We start from the raw sequence: 26,204 nt of genomic DNA on the forward strand, positions 1-26,204 counted from the left end.
TACGCAGGGTCACAGCTGTATAAAAAAAATTGATACCTGAAGGATCACAGTCATTGGGAAATCTGTGTACATTTATATATCGTTGGGATTAGATAATTAGTGAATGGCCTTTAAAAGGAGAAGTCAAAATAATTGAGAGATAACTTTTCTTCCTTTTTTAAATTTGTCTGTCATCCACTCACAAAAATAAAGCAGGACTGAGCAAAAGAACTGGCATAGGACTGCAAAACACACATTCAGATGATACTGAGCAGCAAAAAGCCTGTCTGGAAAAGAAGATCTAGTAGGGAGAGAGGGAGAGATGCACATTAAGGCCTATAGTAGATGTTGTGATCCTGAAGCGGCCAGGATTACATCTCGGACAACTCCCAGATTGTGAGGATAATAGCAGAGAAAAGGAAGAAAACTGGAAGGAGTTTAAGTAAAAAACGTTAGAGTCAAAAAGACACAGAGAAGTTGATCCACCAGGATATTAAATCTCAGTGGATATTATCCAGCAGTGAGTAGAGCCAGGGCCTGCTTGGGTCACTCATGTGCATCTAACTGTATGGGACATTCTGACAGTGTTCCGACAACATAAAAGAAGGGTCCATAGGAGAGTGTGTTTGACAGAATACTGGTCACCAAAGATGTCCATGCCCTAACCCAAGGAACCTGGGAATATCTTATCCTACATGGGAGAGGGACCTTAAAATTGTGATTGAGGATACTGATTTTGAGATGGAAGGATTATCCTGGATTATCAGGGTGGGCTCATTCTAATTACATGAATCCTTAAAAGAAGAGATCCCTTCTTGACTATGGCCAGAGGGAGATGTGAAAACTAAAGAAGAGTCAGAGAGATGAAAACTCACTAACTTTGAAGATGGAGGTGGGAGGCCATGAGCCAAGAAATGCAGGAGGCTACTAAGAACCAGAAAAAGCAAGGAATTAGATTTTCCCCTTGTTTGGCCAAAAAGAATACTACCCTGCCAACATCTTGATTTTAGACCAATGAGACCCATTCAGGACTTCTGTAAGATGATGATTTTTGGTTGTTTGTTTTAATACACTAAATATGTGGTAATTTGTTACAGCAGCAAGAGTAAACGGATACAGAGGTTTAGAATGCACGTTCCTACAGGGACTTTCCAGGACAGGGAGTCAAAACCAAATCAAAAACCAAACCCTCTGCAATCGAGTCAATTCTGACTCATAGTAACCCTAGCACAGAGTAGAACTGCCCCAAAGGGTTTTCAAGGCTATAATATTTATAGAAGCAGACTACCACATCTTTCTCCTGCTGAGGACTGGTGGGTTCAAGCCTCCAACCTTTTGGTTAGCAACTGAGCACTTTAACCACTGCAACACCAGGGCTCCTACAGGAAACAAAAGAGACAGTGAACTTCTGAATTGTCTCCTGAGCTCTGCAAACCTTCCAGTACATAAGTCAGGAGACACAGTCTCTCAGTAGATGCAGGAAGTGTGCAAGCCCAGGGCCTGTGAGAGAAAGCAGCTATTCCTGCAGAGATTGCTGACCTACAGCCTGGGAAGGAGGTTTGTGTTCACACTAAAGCACTGTGAGAGGAAAGTCATAATGTTGCTGACAGTAATAATCTGTCACATCTTCAGACCGGAGGCTGTTAATGCCGAGAGTGAAATCTGTCCCAAACCCACTGCCACTGAACCAGATGGGGGCCTCAGATGCCTGGGTGGATACTGAGTAGACGAACAGATTAAAAGCCTGTCCTGGTTTCTGTTGGTACCAAGCTAAGGAGCTGCTCACACTCTGACTGAACTTGAGCTGCTCACACTCTGACTGGACTTGTGGTTGATGGTGACCATTTCTCCTGGAAATGCAGATAGGGAGACAGGAGACTGGGTCATCACAATGTCCCCAACAGCACCTGCAATCAGAGTGGACAATTACCATACACACATACATCGGGTCAGCACATTTAAAAACATATTGTTCATAAAGTGTTTTTCTATAGCATCACACGTGTAACAGAGTCTGTTTAGGTAATAACTATTATTTCACTCTGCGTCTAAAATCATTTTTCCTCATCTACAAAGATATTAATCTGGATGCATGGAAGTCCTTTTCAATTACTTACCTGAGACCCAGAGCAGCAGTACCATGAGGAGCTGGGTTGTGCCATCATTGTTGTGCTGACGGCCTGCCTGGTGCAGCTCATTCACACTGAGGGGACAGAGCCCTTTTGTAAACCGCTGAGCAACTGGCCTGGTGGCGCAGCGGTTAAGAGCTATGTATGGCTGCTAACCAAAAGGTCAGAAGTTTGAATCCACCAGCTGCTCCTTGGAACCTCTATGGGGCAATTCTAATCTTTCCCATAGGGTCACTGTGAGGTGCAGTTAACACCATTGCAATGGATTTTTTAATGGAGCAGCTGGTCATGGCCCAGAGGGGCCTATGCAAAGCACACAGGGATTATGGAAGTAAATCGCATGGGCACTGAGTTGTGGAGGTATATAATGTAAAGACAGACCTCAGTATATCACCACAAAAGGTAGCTGACTATGAAGCATGCAGAAATCAATTCAGGAAGTTTAAGTGCAAGTAAAAACTTCAGAAGCAAGTTGAAATATAAAATGCATTTCAAAATTAATAGCATTCTCTTACACAAGCAAAAACCAACAAGACAATCTAAATATCCTTTTTTTAAAATAGAAATATGTATATATTTTTTCCTTATATGTATATAAAGGATGTTTGCTGAAGCAAATAGTTAAGCTCTCAACTACTAGCAGGAAGATTGGTGGTTCAAACCTATGCAGATGCTCCTCAGAAGACAGGTCTGGTTATCTTCCAAAAGCTCATAGACTTGAAGACCTTATGAAGCAGTCTTACTTTGCATACAAGGGGTCACAATGAGTTGGAATTGACTCAACGACAACTAACAACAACAACATATACAACTATATATACGTATACGTATGTGTACATATAGATTCACACACATATAGATATCCATCCATGAACATTTTCAAGAAATGAGAAGAGAAATTATGAAGCGGTTTGACTTTCATATAACTAAGAAATGGTTTAGTACTAAAGCTGTTTTGTCCTGAAGGCAACTAAGTTTGGTGCAAATAAGTGGACTTGAGTTCCAGGGTCATTCAAAGGCCAGTGAAGCAGAAGCGGGGACCAAGAGTCCATACAAATGGGAAGTTCAGAGTGAGATCATTCTGCATTAACTGGAGGTCCCATGTGGGCTCCATTTCAGGTAAGAGTGAACCAGATTTAGACTGAACTCTCCACTTTTTTCATTTTCATGGAACTGCAGAAAATGATGCTTAGGTTTGTTACAGAACAAGAGAGGAAAAAGGAAAGGAAGAGAGGAGAAAAGAATCCTTCCCTATGAAGTTGTGACTACAGATCAATCCCTGTATGGATGTACACCCCACATATTCTTTACCTAATTGGGTGTGACCCTTTGCAACTTAAACTTGTTTAGATGGACCTACAAATGTTAGTGCCCCCAAGAACCTAGCAGAAATAAATGTAAAACTTCTCTTGAGGAAGGTATATTCATTCTTAGTTTCAGAAACCCCAGAAATAATTTTTGAAGGGCCAATATTAGCAAGATGTTAGAGATTTCTCAATATCCAAGAAAACTAGCCTTCCTGAACAGGAACACCATACATAAAATAGCATCACAGACAGCAGTAATTTCCCCTAATCACAAAATTATCACAAAGAGAATTTATTTGAATGAATGAATAACAAATATGAATATATGTATAGGGAAAAGAAAACTATAAGAGATGACATTACACTCCAAAAAGTATAATGTTAAACTTCTTTTCTGGAAAGTAGATATGCAAAACCAAAATCACAAGGTAATTGGCATCGTTAAAAGATTCACTGAGCTAGATGATAAATGAGAACAAATGATCCAAAATAGAACATGAAGAAAAAAATATGGAAAAACAGACATAGCAGATACAGTGAAATACAGTATGATCATCTAGATCATCTAATACAGATTTGAAAGACAAGAGAGAGACTTAATGGGCCTTTACGATATTTGGACTGATAATGGTTAAGCATTACCCATAACTAGTAACAGACATTATTATACGGACACAAGGGCCAGGAAATTCCAATCTAAATGAGTGAAAGTGATTCCACACCTAGGCAGGTTTCAGAGAACTGCAAAAACCAAAAACAAAGAGAAAAGCTTAGAAGCAGAGAAAAGAGAGAGATCACCTTCAGAGGGGCAAAGTTATACAGAGATCTGATTCTCTCAGTAGCAACAATGAAAATAAGAGGCTAGTAGAATATCTTCAAAGAGTCGGAAAAAATAACTATGTATATATTATTCTACACACAAAAATATCATTCTAGAATGAAGTGTCTATAAGGACTTTTTTTGACAAATAAAAACTAAAATTGTTTATTGCCATCAAACCATCTGTAAACATGTGTATTGACTCATCTTTATTCACAACAACAGCATAAAATAGCTAGAATTATTATAACCATTTTGTTCTTCTTATTGTTGTTAGGTACTGTTGAGTCGGTTCCGGCTCATGGTGACCCTAAGAACTACAGAACAAAACACTGCAGGTTCCTACAACAACCTCATGATCATTGTTATACTTGAGTCCATTGTTGCAACCTCATCTCATTGAGGGTCTTCCTCCTTTCTGCTGACCCTCTACTTTATCAAGCATGATGTCCTTCTCCAGGGACTGATCTTTCCTGATAACATGTCTGAAGTATGTGAGATGAAGTCTCGCCGTTCTTGCTTCTAAGGAGCATTCTGGCTGTGCTTCTTCCAAGACAGATTTGTTCCTTCATCTGGAAGTCCATCGTATATTCAGTACTCCTGAACAGCACCATAATTCAAAGGTGTCAATTGTTCTTTGGTCTTCCTTTTCATTGTCTAGCTTTCGTTTGCATATGAGGGGATTGAAAATACCATGGCTTGGGTCAGGTGCACCTTAGTCCTCAAAATGATGTCTTTGCTTTTTAAAACTTGTAAGAGGCCTTTTGAAGCAGATTTGCACAATGCAGTATGTTGTTTGATTTCTTTCTCTTTTTTTTTATATTGTGCTTCAAGTGAAAGTTTAGAGCTCAGGTTAGTTTCTCATACAAAAATTTATACACACATTGTTATCTGACCCTTGTTGCTCTCCTTATACAGTGATAGCACACTCCTCCTTTCCACCCCGGATTTCCTGTGTCCATTCAACCAGCTCCTGTCCCCCCTTTCTGCCTTCTCATCTCTCCTCTGGACAGGAGCTACCCATTTACACTCATGTATATACTTGAACTAAGAAGCACACTCTTCATGAGTATCATTTTATATCTTATAATCGAGTCTAATCTCTGTCTGAAGAGTTGGCTTCGAAATGGTTTAGGTTTTGGGCTAACAGAGAGTCCGGGGGCCAAGTCTCCCAGGGTTCCTCCAGCCTCAGTCAGACCGTAGAGTATGGTCTTTTTACTAGCATTTGAGTCCTGCACTCCAATTTTCTCCTGCTCGTTCAGGGACTCTCTGTTGTGTTCCTTGTCAGGGCGATCACTGGTGGTAGCCAGGCACCATCTAGCTCTTCTGGTCTCAGGATGATGGAGTCTCTGGTTTATGTGGCTCTTTTGTCTCTCGGGCTAATATTTTCCTTTTGTCTTTGGTGTTTTTCACTCCCCTTTGCTCCAGATGGGTTGGGACCAATTGATGCATCTTAGATAGCCGCTTTCTAGCTTTTAAGACTCCAGATGCCACTTACCAAAGTGGAATGCAGAACCCTTTTATTAATAAACTTTGTTATGCCAATTGACCTAGATGTCCACTGAAACCATGGTCCCGAGACACCCACCCCTGTTACTCTGTCCCTCGATGTGTTTGGTTGTATTCAGGAAACTCCTTAGCTTTTGGGTGAATCCAGTTGTGCTGACTTCCCCTATACTGTGTGTTGTCCTTCCCTTCACCTATAATAATTCTTGTCTACTATTTAGTTAGTGAATACCCGTCTCCCTCCCTCCCCACCCTCATAACCATCAAAGAAAGTTTTCTTCTATGTTCAAAGCTTTTCTTGAATTCTTATGATAGTGATCTTATACAATATTTGTCCTTTTGCGACTGACTAAACTCAGCATAATGCTTTCCAGATTCATCCATGTTATGAGATGTTTCATTGATTCATCCTTATTCTTTTTTGTTGCATAATATTCTATTGTGTGGATATACCATAATTTGTTTATCTATTTGCCTCTTGATGGGCATCTAGGTTGTTTCCATCTTTTTGCTATCGTGAACAGTGCTGCAGTGAACATGGATGTGCATATACCTATTTGTGTGATGAGTCTTATTTCTCTAGGATATATTCCAGGGAGTGAGATTGCTGGATTGTATGGTACTTCAGTTTATAGCTCTTTAAGAAATCGCCAAATCAATTTCCAAAGTGGTTGTACCGTTTTACATTCCCACCAACAGAGTACAAGTGTTCTAGTCTCTCCACAGCCTCTGCAACGCTTATTATTTGGTGTTTTTTGGGTTAATGCTAGCCTTGGAGTGAGATTGTATCTCTTTGTAGTTTTGATTTGCATTTCTGTAATGGTTAATGATTGTGAACATTTCCTCAAATATCTGTTAGCCACCTGAATGTCTTCTTTCATGAAGTGCCTGTTCATATACTTTGCTCATTTTTTAATTGGGTTATTTGTCTTTGTTGTTGAGGTTTTTCACTATCTTGTAAATTTTAGAGATTAGACCTTGATCAGATTTATTGTAGCCAAAATATTTTTACCAGTCTGTAGGTTGTCTTTTTATTCTTTTGGTGAAGTCTTTTGATGAGCATAAGTGTTTGATTTTTTAGGACCTCCCGGTTATCTAATTTCTCTTCTGGTGTTTGTGCATTGTTAGTAATGCTTTCTATTCTGTTTATGGCATGTATTAGGGCTACTAGCATTGTCTCTATTTTTTCTTCCATGACCTTTATCATTTTAGACTTTATATTTAGTTCTTTGATCCATTTTGAGTTAGTTTTTGTGCATGGTGTGGATTATGGGTCTTGTTTCAATTTTTTTTAGATGGATATCCAGTTATGTCAGCACCATTTGTTAAAGAGACTGTCTTTTCGCCATTTAATGACCTTTGGCCTTTGTCAAATATCAGCTGCTCATAGGTGAATGAATTTGTATCTGGGTTCTCAATTCTGTTCCATTGGTCTATGTATCTGTTGTTGTATCAGTACCAGGCTGTTTAGACTACTGTTGCAGTATAATAGGTTCTAAAATCTGGTAGCATGAAGCCTCCAACTTTATTCTTCTTCTCCAGTAATGCGGTACTATCCAGGGCCTCTTCCCTTTCCACATGAACTTGGTAATTTGTTCCTCCATCTGTTTAAAAAAAAATATCATTGGAATTTGGATCAGGATTGCATTGTTTTTGTAGATGGCTTTGGGTTGAATTGACATTATCACAATGTTAATTCTTCCTATCCATGAACAAGTTTTGTTTTTCCACTTATGCAGTTTTGTTTTGGTTCCTTAGTGTCTTGTAGTTTTCTTTGTATAGGTCTTATATGTCTCTGGTTAATATTTTATCTTCGAGGGGGCTATTGTAAATGGTATTGATTTGGTGACTTCCTCTTGGAAGTTCTCTTTGTCGGTGTAGAGGAAATGAACTGATTTTGTATATTTATCTTGTATCCTGATACTTTTCTGAAATTTTGTATTAGTTCCAGTAGTTTTCTTGTGTATTATTTGGGATTTTTGTGTATAAGATCATATCATCTGCGAATAGGTATACTTTGACTTCTTCCTTACCAACTTGGATGCCCTTTATTTCTTTTTCTAGCCTAAATGCTCTAGTTAGGACCTCCAGCAGAATGTTGAATGAGATTGGTGATAAAGGGTATCCTTGTCTAGTTTCCGTTCTCAAGGAGAATGCTTTCAGACTCTCTCCATTTAGGATGATGTTTTCTGTTGGCTTTGTATAAATGCCTTTAATTATGTGGAGGAAATCCTTTCTATTCCTATTTTGCTGAAAGTATTTATCATGAATGGGTGTTAGACTTTATCAAATGCCTTCTCTGTATCAATTAATAAGATCATTCGTTTTTTCTCTGTTTTATTTATGTGTTGGATTACATTGATTGTTTTTCTAATGTTGAACAATCCTTGCATACCAGGTATAAATCCCACTTGCTCATGGTGAATTATTTTTCTGATATGTTGTTGAATTCTATTGGCTAGAATTTTGTGGAGGATTTGTGTATCTATGTTCTTGAGGGATATTAGTCTGTAAATTTCTTTTCGTGTGTGTTGTCTTTACCCGATTTTGGTATCAGGGTTATGCTGGCTTCATAGAATAAGTTCGGGAGTATACCACCATTTTCTATACTCTGAAATACTTTTAGTATTACTGGTATTAACTCTTCTCTTCAAATTTTTTGGAGTACAATTTTTCATTATATTCTGTTATAATTCTTTTAATTTCAGTTGAGTTTGTTGTGATATTGCCCATCTTATTTCTTGTTTGGGTTATTTTCTTCTTCTCCTATTTTTCTTTTGTCAGTTTGGCCAATGGTTCATTGATTTTGTTGGTCTTTTCAAAGATCAAGCTTTTGGTCTTGTTAACTAAATTGTTTTTCTAGTCTCTATTTCATTTAAGTCTGCTCTAATTCTTATTACTTGCTATCTTCTGGTGCCTGAGGGCTTCTTCAGCAGCTCTCTATTTGTTTGAGTTGAAGGGTTTATGTTTTGATTTTGGTCATTTCTTCTTTTTGGATGTGTGCATTTGTTGCTATAAATTCACCTCTGAGCACCACTTTTGCTGTGTCCCATTGGTTCTGGTAGGATGTGTTTTTTCTCATTTGATTCTATGAATTTCTTTATTCTGTCCTTAATTTCTTCTATAACCCAATAGTTTTTGAGCAATGTGTTGTTAAGTTTCCATGTGTTTAATTTTTTTTCCTTGCTTTTTCTGTTATTCATTTCTACTTTTATGGCTTCATAGTCAGAAAAGTTGCTTTGTAATATTTTGATGCTTTGGATTCTGTTAAGTCCTGCTTTATGGCCTAATATGTTGTCTATTCTGGAGAATGTTCCGTGTGCATTGGAAAAGAAAGTATACTTGGCTGCTGTTGGGTGGAGTGTTCTGTATATATCTATGAGATCAAATTGGTTGATTGTGGCATTTACATATTCTATGTCTTTGTCAAGCTTCTTTCTGGATGTTCTGTCCTTCACCGTAATCAGAGTGTTGAAGTCTCCTACTATTATTGTGGAGCTATCTCTCTTTTCAATGCTGTTACAGTGTGTTTTATGTATTTTGGAACACTGTTGTTGGGTGCATAAACATTTATTATGATTATGTCCTCCTGATGTATTGATCTTTTAATCATTATATACTGCCCTTCCTTATTCTTTGTGGTGGATTTTATTTTAAAGTCTATTTTGTCAGAGATTAATATTGCCACTCCTGCTCTTTTTTGAGTGTCATTTGCTTGATATATTTTCTTCCATCCTTTGAGTTATAATTTGTGACTTTAAGTCTAAAGTGTGTCTCTTGTAAGCAGTCTATAGGCGGATAGTGTTTTCTTTTTAATCCAGTCTGCCACTCTCTGTCTTTTTATTGGTGCATTTAGTCCAGTTACATTTATAGGTATGAGTTTAGTGCTGTCATTTTGATATGTTTTTGTTCTTGTTGTTGATTGTTTCTTTGTTCCACTTAATTTTCTGTGCTGTGTCGCTTTTCTTAATGTATTTTCTTTTCATCTTTGAAATTTCTTAAATAAACTGGTGTCGAGTGCTTTATCTTCCGTCTCACTAATTCTGACTTCCATTGCCTCAATTCTGCTCCTTTTACTTTCTATTGAGTTATCTAATTCTGAAATTGTTTTGTTAGTTTTCTGGATTTCTGTTTGCTGTCTGTATGGATTCTTGCAGCCTGTTAAATTTGTCATTATGTTCTCTAATCTTCTTAAGTTCCTCTGTTGCTTTTTCTAAGCATTCCTTGACTTATTCTGTATTTCTCTGATTTCCTTCCTGATCTCTTAAAGAATTCTGTATATTAATGTTATGAATTCTACCTCCGGTAATTCCAAGAAGTTATCTTCCTCCAAGAAATTTCTTGAATCGTTGTTTTGGGTGCTGGCAGAAGCCATCATGGTCTGCCTCTTTATATGATTTGATATTGACTGTTGTCTCTGAGTCATCAGTTAGTTATTATATTTATTTATTTTATGTTTGTTTACTGGGTCCTAGCTCTTTTTATGTTTTGTTTTGATATACCCATATAGGCCACTTGTGTAAGCTAGTTTGATTATTGGTGGCTTTGAAGCTCTCACGTCCTTTCATCAGGTTGTTATATCTATTACTAGGTATGTGAGACCAGGAGTCCATTTACTTTTCTTGTAAGGATTCAGCTCAGCTGTCCAGGTAGTCAGTCACCAAGTGTGTGTTCCAGGCTCTCACCTATAGTACTAGATTTGCAAGGGAGATTGGTGTAGGTAGAGGTTTGTGACTGCAGTATAGGGTCCCTCACTGAACAAGGCAAGGGGCTGACAGCTGCCCCTAAATGTCTGACAGGAAGGCATGTCCCTATTCCCTAGAGTATGTAGGTGGGTGACTTTTGCAGCCAGATGATGGGAACCCAATGCTGTTGTATGTAAGGACTGGGCACCACTAATTACTCTTGGACCCCTGTCACAGGTGGCTAGTTGGGGTAGGTGGAGCTACTTGTCCTCAGGCCCCTGATGTGGATAGTTGAGTACCCTGATTAATGGGTAAAGTGGTGTCAAATATCATGAACCTGCCACTCCACCATATAGATGATACTGTCAAGTTAGGCTTCAGGTATGTACCCTGTTGTATTGTGGTAATGAAGGCCTACGCTGTTGAAATAGTCCCACACAGGTCTATGCAGGGGTGAAGGGCATTCAAAGTTCGTGGACTCCTTATTTCTGTGCTTAGGCAAAGGAACTGTGCCTACCCTAGGTTCCCGTTTTAGGGTAGCTGGCAGATTATTTATTCCTGTTTGTTAATTTGTTCCCTCTCCCAGGCTGAGAGAATGGCTCAGGGCTCCTGATGGGTTCCACTTCTAGCCCAGGGGATGTGTCAATAGCTGAAGCTGGCCTGGGACCCAGTGCAGAGTAGGGAGGGGAAGGTAAATAGAAGAGAGTTTTTTTTCCCTAAGGGAGTGTTTTATGATCCACACGGTAGGTTAGAGGCATGCACAAAACTTTGCAAATCGCGTGCCAGTTTTCACTGATTCTTGAGGTTTGAGTAGACTCTGCTGCTCGGTATCTCCTAATGTGGAAAACTAGTCCTGAGCGCCACTGCTTTCCTCACCATGCATGCCAGCTGATGCCACCTGCAAGGTGCCCATTCACGTTGTGTCAGGTCTGGCAACTCTTCGCTGCTTCTGAACCATCTCTCCCTCCGGCTGCTGCTCAGTCCAATTCCTCAACTTTGTCTTTGATGTTCAGGGTTCCTAGATTGTCGTATATAATCGATTCACCTTTTTTTCAGGTCTTTTTGTAAGATGGACCGCAGGAAGGGTCTGACTATGCTGCCATCTTGGCCCCTCCTAAGTCATGTGATTTCTTGACTGCTGCTTCACTGGGTGGTGATTGTGAATCTAAGTAAAAGGAAATACTGGACAATTTCAATATTTTCTCTGTTTATCATAAAGTTGCTTATTGGTCCAGTTGTGAGGTTTTGTTTTCTTAATGGTGATCTACAATCCACACTGAAGGCTGTAGTCTTTAATCTTCATCAGTAAGTGCTTCAAGTTGTCTTCATTTTCAGCAAGGAAGGTTGTGTCGTCTGCGTATCACAGGTTGTTAATGAGTCTTCCACCAATACTGATGCCACGTTCTTCTAGGAAGTAGAAAAGCCAAGTAAACAGATTACCCATTAGAGTCTTCAGAGGTACCATAGCCCTGCCAACACCTTAATTTTAACCCAGTGAGATCTGTGTCAAAATTTTAACCTACAGTAATAAATTTGTATTGTTTAAGCCACTAGGTTTGTGGTAATTTATTATAGCAGACACAGGACAAAATACACAGGATTAATATGTATTTTCCCACAGGAACTTTCCACAGTGGTGGATCAAGGAAAGCCAAACCGCTTAATCATCTCCTGAGCCCTGAAATCCTTCCCACACATAAGTCAGGAGACGCAGACTCTCAGGTACATAGAGGAAGCGTGCGAGCCCAGGACCTGTGTTGAGGAAGCAGCTGCTGCTAATGCAGAGATTCTCTGACACACAGTCTGAGGAGGAGGATTGTGTTCCAGCATGAAGCACTGTTGGAGAAGCATTATAATGTTGCTGACAGTGGTAAACAGTTACATCTTCAGTCTGGAATATTCTGATGGTGAGAGCGAAATCTGTTGCAGATCGGCTGCCACTGAACTGGTCAGGGATCGCAAATGCCCAGGTGCATGCCCAGAGACGAGCTGCTTTGAAGCCTGTGCTTGTCTTTGCTGGTACCAAGCTAAGTAGTGCTTCTGCTTGGATCTGTATAAAAAGACTCTGGCTGGACTTAGAATTGATGATGATCTTTTCTCCTGGAGACACAGCCAGGGAGACTGGAGACTAGGTCATCACGATGTCCCCACTGGCAGCTTCAGACAGAGTGGAAAATTACCATACATACATACATTATGTCAATACATTTAAAACTACATTGTTTCCAACATTTTTTCTTATGGTGTTAGATGCTGCACAGACCTATTATGTGTAACAGATCTGTTTAGGAAATAATTGTTAACTCACTCTGCATTTAAAATCAATTTCCTAAATTTATAATGTTATTAATCTGGATATATGGATGCACTTTTCAGTCTCTCGCCTGAGACCCAGAGCAGCTACACAGTGAGGAGCTGACTCTGTGCCATCAATGCTGTGCTGTTGCCCTGCCTGATGCAGCTCAGTTAACACTGAGAGGAAAGAGCCCATTTGTAAAGCTCTGAGTATCCAGTGGGGCACAAAGGGACCTATGTAAAGCAGACAATAATTGTGGAAGGAAACTGCAGAGACAGTGGGTTGTGGAAGTACATAAGTTAAAGACAGAGCCAAAAATATGACTATGGAATAGTGACTGACTATGAAAGATGCAAAAAATCAATTTAGAAACTGTAATTTATAATAAAAGTTTAGTAAAGATGGAATATAAAAATGCTTTCTCTTACATAAACAAAAACCAATGAAGTATCTAAAAAAGAGCCTCTCTTAAAAAAATAAATAAATAAAGAGTAATAAAACCAAGCCAGTTATCACTGAGTTTGATCACAACTCATGGCAATCCTATATATGTCAGATGGAACAGCGCTCCATAAAGTTTTCAGTATCTGATTTTTTAGAATTAGATCCTCAGGCCTTTATTCCTGGTGACTCTGGGGGACTCAAACATCCACCGTTTGTTTAAGAGCTAATGTGTTAACTATTTGCACCCCACAGGGATTAATTAATATCTATATTCTTTATAGTCGCATTCTTTATATCAATATTCCTTATATCTACAGATACTGATACAGCCTTAAAAACATTCAAGATCTAAAAATAAAGATAATGGGGAGTTATGAATTTCCTGTAACCAAGAAATATTTGAGTAATAACACTCATTATCCTGAAGGCATTTAAGACACTACAAAGAAGTGAGCTTGGGTTAAAGAACCATGTTAGACCACAGTAGTAGAAGTGGGAACCCTGAGCTCATCCAAGTGGGATTTCTGATGGAAATCAATCTTACTTGAACCTGAGAACCCTGGGGGCTCCACTCTCAGGGTAAGAACAAACCAGATCTTTTCCGATCTCCATTCCCCTTAGTATCTTGGAACTGCAAGGAGAACTGCTTAAGTTTGTTATAGAACACCAGAGGAAAAGTAAAAGGAAGAGGATGAAAATTAAAACTTCCCTAAAATGTGTGATTGTAGATCAGCTCCAGCATGGTTTCACACCCCACTTTTGCATGGACTAAGCGTGTCTGGAACTTGGCAACATTGAATTTGGTTTAGCTGCTCCACCTAATTTAAGATCCCCAAGCACCCGGCAGAAACAGTAACACTCTAAGGTGTCAGAAAACCCCAAAAATAATTTTTAAGGGTCAATATCATAATATGTCATAGATTTCTGACTCCAAGGACATAAGACTACATGAACAAGAACAACATGAACAGCAACACAATCACAAACATCAGATAAGTCCCTCTTATACAGCAGATTTTGATATTATCACTGAGCATCCTTAAAGAAATGAATAACGAATATGAAAAACTATTTAAAAAATTAAGACTAAAGGTTGCATTACACTCTAAAAAATAATCAAATAGAATTTCAAGAAAGCTGATCTAGAATATCCAATACTGAAATCTTAATAGAGGTAATTGACAAGAGTAAGATATTTATTGTTTGAAATGGATTAAAGTAGAAGATACAGCAGACGAAATGATCCAAAATATAACAAGGAGAGGAAAAAAAGAAAAAGAAAATACAGACATAACAGAAACAGTGAAATCATCTAATACAGATTTGAAGGAGAGGGTGGCGAATTAGTGGACAGATTCAATATTTGAACAAATAATGGTTGAGAATTGCCAGAGCTAGTAAAAGATACAAATTCACAGACTCAAAGGTCCAGCAAATCCCAAACTAAATAAACACAAATTATTTCACACCTAGACAAATTTCAGAGAACTACAGAAAAGCAAAGACAAAAATTAAATAAATAAATAAATAAATAAATAAAAACAGAGGAAAAACATCACCTTCAAAGGAGCAACTGTTATACAAACAGCTGACTTTCCCTGTAGCAACAATGAAAACAAGAGGAGAGTAGAGTAATATCTTCAAAGTACTGCAAGAAAATAACTACATACAAAGCATTCTATACATAAAAATATCCTTCAAGAATAAAGGCTATCTAAGAAATTTTTTCCACCACTCATCTGTCAGTTGGTCATACTGTGGTGGCTTGCTTGTTGCCCTGATGCTGGAAGCTATGCCATCATTATTTCAAGTACCATCAGGGTCACATGTGGTGGACAGATTTCACCAGAGCTTCCCAACTAAGACAGACTTGGAAGAAGGACCTGGTGGTCTACTTCTGAAAAAACTTGTCAGTGAAAACCTTATGAATAGTTGAGGAACATTTGTATACAGGCAGAAGATGAGCTCCTCAGGTTTGAAAGCACTAAAAATACCAATGGGGAAGAGTTGTCTCCTCAAAGTAGAAACGGCGTTAATGACATGGATAGAGCAAAGCTTTCAGGACCTTCATTTGCTGAGGTGGCTCTACTCAAAATGAGAACAGCTACAAGCATCCATTAATAGTAGGAACATGGAATGTACGAAATATGAATCTAGGTAAATTGGAAGGCATCAAAAATTAAATGGAAGACATAAACATTGGCATCCTAGGCATTAGTGAGCTGAATTGGATTGGCATTGGCCATTATGAATCAGACAATCATATTGTCTGCATTGCTAGGAATGACAAATTGAAGAGGAATGGCATCACAGTCATCGTCAAAAACAACATTTCAAGATCCATCCTGAAGTGCAATGTTGTCAGTGATAGGATAATATTCATAAGCCTACAGGGAATACCAGCTAATACAAATTTGTGCACCAACCAGTAATGCCGATGAAGAAATTGAAGATTTTTATCAATTTCTGCAGTCTGAATTTGATCAAACATACAATCAAGATGCTTTGATAATTACTGGTGATTGGAATGCAGAAGTTGGAACTCAAAAAGAAGGATCAGTAGTTGAAAATATGGCCCTCATAATATAAATGATGCTGGATATTACATGATAGAATTTTTCAAGATTAATGATTTACTCACTGCAAATATCTTTTTCAACAACATGACAGCAATTGTACACATGGACCTAGCCGGACAGAATTCACAGGAATCAAATTGATTACTCTGTGGAAAGAAACGATGGAGAAGCTCAATATCATCAGTCAGAACAAGGCCAGGGGCCAACTGCAGAACAGACCATCAATTGCTCCTACACAAGTTCAAGTTGAAGCTGAACAAAATTAAAACAAGTCCAGGAGAGACAAATACAACCCTGAGTATATCCCATCTGAATTTAGAGACCATATCTCAAGAATAGATTTGACGCATTGAACACTAACGACTGAATACTAGACAAGTAGTGGAATGAAATCAAGGACATTATGCATGAAGAAAACAAAAGGTCATTAAAAAGATAGGAAAGAAAGAAAAGACCAAAATGGATGTCAGGAGAAACTCTGAAGCTTGCTCTTGAAAGCAGAACACATAATGAGAAAGGAAGAAATAATGAAGTAAAGGAGCCGAACAGATTTCAAACAGCGATTTGAGAAGATAAAGTATTATAATGAAATACCCAAAAACCTGGAATACGAAAACAAAATGAAAGACCACACTCGACATTTTTCAAACTTAAAGACCTGAAGAAAAAACCCAAGCCTCTAGTTGCAATATTGACATGTTCTCTGGGTAAAACATTGAACAAAACATGAAGCAACAGAAGAATATGGGAGGAATAAACAGAATCACTGTAACAAAAAGAACTGGTTGACGTTCAACCTTTTCAGGAGGTAGCATATAACTAAGAACTGATGATATGGAAGGAAGAAGTCCAAGCTGCACTGAAGAGAATGCCAAAAAGAAGGCTCCAGGAATTGAGGGAATACCAGTTGAGATGTTTCAACAAACAGATGTAGCACTGAAGGTGCTCACTTGTCCATGCCAAGAAATTTGTAAGAGAGCTTCCTGGCCAACTGACATGAGGAGATCCATATCTGTGCCCATTCCAAAGAAAGGTGATCCAAAACATTGTGGAAATTATGGAACAATATCATTGATATCACACACAACAAAATTTTGCTGAAGATAATTCAAAAGGGGTTTCAGAAGTACATCCACAGGGAGCTTCTAGAAATTCAAGCCAGATTCAGAAGAGGACATAGAAAGAGAGATATCATTGCTGATATCAGATGGATCATAGCGGAAAGCAGAGAATTCCAGAAAGATGTTTACCTGTGTTTTATTGACGATGCAAAGGCTTTCAACTATGTGGATCATAATAAATTATGGATAACATTGGGAAGAATAGGAAGTCCAGAACAGTTAATTATGCTCATGAGAAACCTATATATAGACAAAGAGGCAACTGTTTGAGCAGAACAATGGGATACTTAGTGGTTTAAAATCAGGAAAGCTGTGCGTCAGGGTTGTATCTTTTCACCATACTACTTATCCAATCTGTGTGCTGAGCAAATAATCTGAGAAGCTGGAGTACATTAAGAAGAACAAGGCACCAGGATAACAGGAGAGGAAGCAGATAACCCGTAAAAAAATGAGAAGAGTGATATCACAACAGACCCAACTGGCATTAAAAAAATCATAAAAGAATCCTACGAAAAACTGTACTCTAACAAATTTGAAACCCTAGAGGTAATGGGCAAATTTCTAGAAACTTTCTACCTACCTAAACAAACACAAACAGTGGTAGAACAACTAAACAAACCCAATAAAAAAGAAGAGATTGAAAAGGTAATTAAAAAACTCCCAATAACAAAAAAAAGATGCTCTGGCCCAGATGGCTTCACTGGAGAACTCTACCAAACTTTCAGAGAAGAGTTAACACCACTACTACTAAAGGTATTTCAGAGTATAGAAAACGATGGAATACTGCTAAACTTTTTTTATGAAGCCACCATAACCCTGATACCAAAACCAGGTAAAAACAGCACAAAAAAAGAAAATTAGAGATCAATATCCCTCATGAAAACGGATGCAAAAATCATCAACAATATTTTAGAAACTAGAATTCAGGAACATATCAAAAAAAACAAACAAACAAACAAAAAAAAAACAATTCACTAATATCAAGTGGGATTTGTACCAGGTATGCAGGGTTGCTTCAACATTAGAAAACAACCAATGTAATCCATCACATAAATAAAACAAAAGACAAGAACCACATGATCTGAACAATAGATGCAGAAAAGGTATTTGACAAAGTCCAACACCCATTCATGATAAAAACTCTCAAAATAAGAATAGAAGGGAAATTCCTCAACATAATAAAGGACATTTATACAAAGCCAATAGCCAATATCCTCCTAAATGGAGAGAGTTTAAAAGCATTCCCCTTGAGAACGGGAACCAGACAAGGATGTCATTTATCACCACTCTTATTCAACATTGTGCTGGAGGTCCTACCCAGAGCAATTAGGGTAGAAAAAGAAATAAAGGGCATACAAATTGGTAGGGAAGAAGTCAAAGTATCTCTGTTTGCAGATGACATGATCTTATACACAGAAAACCCCAAAGAATCCACAAGAAAACTACTGGAACTAATAGAAAATTTCAGCAGTGTTTCAGGATACAAGATAAACATACAAAAATCAGTTAAATTCCTTTACACCAACAAAGAGAACTTCCAAGAGGAAATCACCAAATCAATACCATTTACAAGAACCCCCAAGAAGATAAAATACTTAAGAATAAATCTAACTAGAGACAAAAAAGACCTATACAATGAAAACTACAAGACACTACTGCAAGAAACCTAAAGAGACCTGCATAAGTGGAAAAACACCTTGCTTATGGATAGGAAGACTCAACATTGTGAAAATGTCAATTCTACCCAAGGTGATCTATAGACACAATGCAATCCCAATAGAATTTCCAGTGACATTTTTTCATGAGATGGAAAAAAAAAAAAAGTGGGAGGCCTCACACTACCTGATTTTAGAACCTGTTATGCTACCACGTTAGTCAAAACAGCCTGGTACTGATACAATAACAGACATAGAACAATGGAACAGAAATGAGAATCCAGACATGAATTCATCCACCTATGAGCAGCTGATATTTGACAAAGGCCCAAAGTCCATTAACTGGTGAAAAGACTGTCTCTTTAACAAGTGGTGCTGACATAACTGGATATCCGTGTGTAAAAAGTGAAACAAGACCCATACCTCACACCATGCACAAAATCTAACGCAAAATGGATCAAAGCCCTAAATATAAAATCAAAAACGATAAAGATAATGGAAAAAAAAAAATGGGGACAACACTAGGAGCCATAATATATGGCATAAACAGAATACAAACCATAAGTAACAATGCACAAACCCAGAAGAGAGACTAGATAACTGGGAGATCCTAAAAATCAAACACTTATGCTCATCAAAAGACTTCACCAATAGAGTCAAAAGACAACCTACAGACTGGGAAAAAAATTTTGGGGTATGACAAATCTGATCAGCTTCTAATCCCTAAAATTTACAAGATATTACAAAACCTCAACAGTAAAAAGACAAATAACCCAATTAAAAAATGGGTAAAGGATATGAACAGGCACTACACCAAAGAAGACATTCAGATGGCCAACAGACACTTGAAGAAATGTTCACATTCATTAGCCATTAGAGACCTGCAAATCAAAACTACAATGAGATACCATCTCACCCCAAGAAGGCTAGCATTAATCCAAAAAACACAAAATAGTAAATGCTGGGGAGGTTGTGCAGAGACAGGAATACTTATACACTGTTGATGAGAACGTAAAATGGTACAACCACTTTGGAAATCAATTTGACGCTTCCTTAAAAAGCTAGAAATAGAAGTCCCATAATACCCAGGAATCCCTCTTCTTGAAATATATGTTGGAGAAATAACAGCAATCACAAGAATGATACATGCACACCCATGGTCATTGCAACACTGTTTACATTAGCAAAAAGATGGAAACAACCTTCTTGCCCATCAGTGGATGAATGGATAAACAAATTATGGTATAGTCACACAAATGGAATACTATGAAACAATAAAGAACAATGATGAAGCCGTGAAACATAACATGGAGGAATAATCTGGATGGCTTTATGCTAAGTGAATTTAGTTAGTCACAGAACGACAAATATTGTATAAGACCACTATTATAAGAACTCAAGAAAAGGCTAAGCACAGAAGATAGCATTCTTTGATGGTTATGAGGGTGGGGAGGGAGGGAGAGGGGTATTCACTAACCAGATAGTGGACAAGAATTATCTTAGGCGGAGAGAAGGACAGTACACACTACAGGGAAAGTCAGCACAATGGGACTAAACCAAAGCTAAGAAGTTTCTTGAATAAAATGAAACACTTCGAGGGACAGAGTAGCAGGGGTAGGGGTCAGGGGACCATGCTTTCAGGGGACATCTAGGTTAATTGGCATAAGAAAGTTTAAGAAAATGTTCTGCATCCTACTTTGGTGAGTGGCATCTGGAGTCTTAAAAGTTTGCAAGCAGCCATGTAATATGCATCAATTGGTCTCAACCATCTGGAGTAAAGGAGAACATAGAACACCAAAAACACAGGGAAAGTATTAACCCAAGAGACAGAAAGGGCCACATAAACCAGAGACTTCATCAGCCTGAGACCAGAAGAACTGGATGGTGCCTGGCGACCACCAGTGACTGCCCTGACAGGGAACACGACAGAGTCCCTGATGGAACGGGGGAAGGTTGGCATACAGAACTCAAATTCTAGTAAAACTACCAGACTTGGTGGTCTGACTGAGACTAGAGGAACCCCAGAAAGCATGGTCCTTGGAGTCTCTGTCAACCCAGAACTAAAACAATTCCCAAGGCCAACTCTTCAGACAAAGATTGGACTGGTCTGTGGGACATAAAATGATACTCTGATACTCATGAAAAGTGTACTTCTTAGCTCAAGTACATACATGAGACTAAAGTGGCAACTCCTGTCCGGAGGTGAGATGAGAAGGCAGAGAGGGTTAGGAGCTGGTTGAATGGGAAATCAGAGGTGGAAAGGAGGAGTGTGCTGTCACAGTAGAGGGAGAACAATTAGGGTCACATAACAAGGTAGGTATAAATTTTTGTAGGAGAGACTAAATTGAATTGTAAACTTTCACTTAAACTACAACAATAAAAAAAAAAAGGAAAAAAATTCTGAAGGGAAAGCTTCCAGATTTGAGAATAATAGCAGGGAAAGGAGGAAGGAAAGAGTCTTGGAAGTATTTAAATAGTTTGGTTTAAAGTCAAGAAGACACAGGGAAGTGATAGTTGATCCTTTGGGGTGTAAAATCATTAGAGTTTTCAAAATAGTGGGAAGAGCTAGAGCCTTGCTTGGATTAGTTGTGTGCATCTGTCTGTATGGGACATGATAACAATGTAAAGAATGGTTCCATGGGAGGATATGGTGGGGATAATAATGATACCCCAATGGTGTTTATGCCCTGACCCCTGGAATCTGTGAACATCTTACCTTACATGGAAAAGAGGACCTTGAGTATGTGATTAGGTTATGGATCTAAAGATGGGGAGCATTGCCTGCATTTTCCAGGTGTGGTCAAAGTAAGCACATAAGTTATTAAAGCAGAAGACCTTTCATGGCTGTGGTCAGCTAGAGCTATAAAGATGGAGGAAGCATCAGAAATGCAATGTTCCTGGATTGAAGATGAAGGAGGGGGGCCATGAGTCAGGGCATGCAGGAGGCCTCTGTTGTTGTTGTTAGGTGTCTTCAAGTCAGTTCTGACTCATAATGACCCTATGTACAACAGAAGGAAGCACTGCCTGGTCCTGTGCCATCCTCACAATCGTTGTTATGCTTCAGCCCATTATTGCAGCCACTGTGTCAATCCATCTCATTGAGGGTCTTCCTCTTTTTCATTGACCCTCTAACTTACCAAGCATGATGTCCTTCTCCAGGGACTGATCCCTCCTGAAAGCATGGCCAAAGTATATGAGGCCTCTAGGAGGGAGAAAAGCCAAGGAAACATATTCTTCCCTAGAGCCTCCAGGAGCACAGTGCTATAGACACTTTAATTTTAGTCCCGTGAGATCTATGTTAAAATTGTAACCTAGAGAACTGTAAGTCAGTAAACTTGTATGCTCCAGCCCATAGGTTTGTAGTAATTTATAATAGCAACCCAGGACATTAATACATAAGATTACTATATACTATTCTTCAGTGAACTTCCACAACAGAAGATTGAAGTGTGCAAACCCCTTGTCTCCTGAGCCCTACAATCCTTGCACATAAGTCAGGGACACAGCAGCTCCATAGATGGAGGAAGTGTGGGAGCCCATGGACTGTGGGAAGAAACATCTGCTCCTGCAGAGACCAGCTGACACCCAACCTGGGGAGGAGGTTTATGTTTGAGGCTGAAGCACTGTGGAATGGTAGCTATAATGTTGCTGACAGTAATAAACTGCCACGTCTTCAGCCTGGAGGTTGCTGATGGTGAGAGTGAAGTCTGTCTCAGACCCACTATCACTGAACCAGTCAGGGACCCCAGATGCCCAGTTAGATGCCCGGTAGATGAGCAGCTTAGGAGCCAGTCCCGGTTTCTGCTTGTACCAGACTAAGGAACTGCTCACACTCTGCACTTGCAGTTTATGGTGACCGTTTCTCCTGGAGATGCAGCCAGAGAGCCTGGAGCCTGGGTCATCACAATGTCCCCACCGGCACCTGCAATCAGAGTGCACAATTACCATACACGCATACATTAGGTCAACAAATGTAAAAGCATGTTATTCATAATGTAATTTTCTAGAATATTACATGTGTAACAGAGTCTGTTTAAGTCATAACGATTATTTCACTCTGCATCTAAAACTATTTTTCTTGATCTAACAAAGATATTAATCTGGATGCATGGGAGTGCTTTTCAGTCTCTCATCTAAGACCCAGAGCAGCAACACCCTGAAGAGCTGGGTCTATGCCATCATTGCTGTGCCATTGCACTGCCTGATGCAGCTCATTCACAATGAGGGGAAAAAGCCCTTTTAGAAAGCTCTGAGCAGCCGGCCAGGGCCCAGAGGGGCCTTTGTAAAGCAGACAGTTGTTACTCAAACAAATTGCATGGGTAGTGAATTCTTGAGGTATATTGTGAAGAAAAAGCCAAAAACATTTTCACAAAACAGTGACTGTTTGACTGTGAAAGATGCAGAATTCGATTTAGAATCTGAAATTCCCAATAAGGATCAGAAACTGGTTGAAATATACATATATTTGAAAATCAATAGCATCCTCTTATACAAGCTACAACCAACAAAAAATCCAAATAAAAGACTCAATTTTACATTGAAAAAAAATATATGTATATATTTCATTCTATGTATATCAGGATATACAGACATACATATGTAAATAGGTTTCCTTGTAAACATTCAAGACTTGAAAAGACAGATGATAGGGAATTTTGGATTTCTTGTAACCATGAAATATTTTAGTAATAAAGCTCGTAGTCCTGAAGGCAACTGGGATTCTGCCAATACACGAGCTTGGGACCCAGAGCCATGCAAAGGCCAGCGACGCAGAAGTGGGAGCCAGAGCCCATCCATGTGGGAAGTTCTGAGGGAGCTCATCCTGCATTAACCTGGGGCCCCTGGAGTCTCCACCATCATGATAAGAACAAATCAGATCTTGATTGAACCTTCTTCCCTCAATTTCTGGGAACTGCAAGGAAATCTGTTTAGGTTTGTTGTAGAACTGAAGAGGAGAAGAGAATGGAAGAGTGTCAATTTTAAATTTTACCTGAATTCTGTGATATTGGAAAGTAGCAATGGTTAAAGAAATCGCCTCACCCTTTGCATTCAGAAAAACAGCTCCTTGCAAATATCCACCCTCCCATAGGACTTAGATAAGACTCACAGATGCCCCCTTGTTTACCTATGACAAGGCCGAAACAGGGCCTCCAAATTCCTTTGCTGGCCAAATAAATGAGTAACTAAATTCCTTGTCCCAGATGATCAATCAGAACACAGTACTTGCTGAACTTCGTCCCATCCTCAGCCTGAGCCAATGCACCATCTCTCCTTAAAATCTGTGTAGCCTTAAATATGGCTTAAACCTGAACATAAAAAAAAAAAGAAAATCCTCACAACTGGTCATATAAGTAACATCATAATAAATTGTGAAGACATTGAAATTGTCAAGGATTTTATTCTACTTGGATCAACAATCAATGCCCATACAAGGAGCAATCAAAAAATCAAATGACACATTGCACTGAGAAAATCTGCTGGAAAAGACCTCTTTAAAGTTCTAAAATGCAAAGATACCACTTTGAAAGCCAAGGTGCACCTGACCAAAGCAATGGTCTTTTTAATTGCCTTAAATGCATTTGAAAGCTGGAGGATGAAACAGGAAGATCAAAGAGGACTTGATACATTTGAATCATGGTGTTGGAAAAGAATATTGAATACAGACTGCCATAAGAAAGAATAAATCAGTCTTGGAGAAAATAGAGTCAGAATGCCTCTTAGAAAGAAGGACAGAAAGACTCCATCTTCCTTATTTTGCACATATCATAAGGAAATATCATTGGCTAGAGTAGGATATTATGTTTTATAAAGTGTAGGGTCACTAAAAACGAGGGAAACCCTCTGTGAGATGGACTGATGCAATAGCTTCAACAATGGGCTCAAACACATCAACAGTTGGGAGGATAGCACAGGACCAGGCGATGTTTCATTCTGTTATAAATTGGCTGTGAGTCAGAACCTTACCCAATGTTGCCGTAGGTCTAATGGGTGTTGATCATAGTGAGTATTGTAGCATGATTTTGACAGTACTTGCTTATACTCATGGGGTACGTAGTGTAGTGCATGATTATATATAGGATGGGGTATGCAAGATAAAACATATATAGTATGATTAATGGGGAGGTGCACATAATGCACGAAGTACATAGAGGTTTATGCAGGGAATAGTTGAAGTAGAATTTCAGCTTTGGGTGTTGACGGTGAAGTGGGCAGCTTCTTCCCTGAGTGTCCTTGGAAGATAAGTCTTCATTTATGGTTTACAAGACCATTGTAATATGTTATACTACAAGGACCTTCATTTACGGAGGTGGTTTTTGATTGGACCTGCAATGGGCATGAAGATGAGGATAATAGAAAAGTATAGGATTGAGGCTAGTTGGCCGATAATGATGTATGTGTGTTCTACTGGTTGGCCGCCGATTCATGTGAGTGAAATTAGGTCGGCTACTAGGATTCGGAATAGGCATTGGCTGAGTGGTCGGAATATCAGTCTTCGTTGTTTGGATGTGTGGAGTAGTGGAAGTAGTGCTAAGATTAGAATGGACAGGACTAGGGCCAGGACTCCTCCTCGTTTGCTGGGGATGGATCGAAGGATGGGGTATGCAAATAAGAAGTATCATTCTGGTTTAATATGAGGTGGGGTGCTTAGTGGGTTGGCCAGTATGTAGTTGTCTGGATCTCCTAGTATGTCTGGGGAAAAGAGGGTTAGTAAGAGTAGAGTAAGATGAAGAGGAAGAAGTCTAGGAGGTCTTTAATGGAGTAGTAGGGGTGGAACAGGATTTTGTCCGAGTCGGAGATGAGTCCTGTTGGAATATTTGATCCTGTTTCGTAGAGGAATAGGGGGTGGACTGCTACCAGGGAAGTTACGATGAAGGGTAGGTTAAAGTGGAAGGTGAAGAATCTGGTAAGGGTGGCTTTGTCTACCGAGAATCCTCCTCAGATTCATTCGACCAGGTCGGTACCTATGTAGGGGATTGCTGATAGGTTAGTAATTACAGTTGTTCCTCAGAATGACATTTGTCCTCATGGGGGAACGTATCCTATGAAGGCAGTGGCTATAACCGTGAATAGTAATACGATTCTGATGTTTCAGGTCTCTAGGTATAGGTAGGAGCCATAGTAGATTCCACGTCCAATGTGGGCGTAAAGGCAGATGAAGAATATTGATGTCCCGTTGGCATGGAGGTAGCGGATGATTCAACTGTAGTTTACATCTCGGCAGATGTGGGTGACTGAGGAGAATGCGGTGGATGTGCCTGATGTATAGCGTATGGCTAGGAATAGTCCTTGAGGATTTGGATGATTAGGCATGCTCCGAGTAGTGAGCCGAAGTTTCATCACGCTCAGATGTTTGTGGGAGCGGGGAGGTCAATGAAGGAGTGATTTAGAATTTTGATTAGTGGGTGTAATTTTCGAATGTTGGTCATTAGGGGTTCTTATAGTTGAAATACAACAGTGATTTTTCCTGTCATTGGTCATGGTTATAGTCCATGTAGGAATACTGATATATGTAGTCTTTGTGGTAAGTATTCTTCTTGTAGTTGTTTTTTTTTTTTTTAATATATTTTATTGTACTTCAGGTGAAGGATTACAGAACAAATAGTTTCTCATGAAACAGTAGTACACATGTTGTTTTATGACATTGGTTAACAACCCCACAACATATTAACCCTCTAACTTCTG

General features: G+C 39.0%; 1 pseudogene; it reads right to left on the reverse strand.

The window, feature by feature from the left end:
* Positions 1–1,549: 1,549 nt before the first annotated feature.
* Positions 1,550–23,763, reverse strand: LOC111822859 (immunoglobulin kappa variable 3-15-like; annotated as a pseudogene).
* Positions 23,764–26,204: the final 2,441 nt, after the last annotated feature.

This window comes from Trichechus manatus, unplaced genomic scaffold, assembly GCF_000243295.1.
Source record: "Trichechus manatus latirostris isolate Lorelei unplaced genomic scaffold, TriManLat1.0 scaffold00219, whole genome shotgun sequence".
In the NCBI taxonomy this organism is placed as follows: domain Eukaryota; kingdom Metazoa; phylum Chordata; class Mammalia; order Sirenia; family Trichechidae; genus Trichechus; species Trichechus manatus.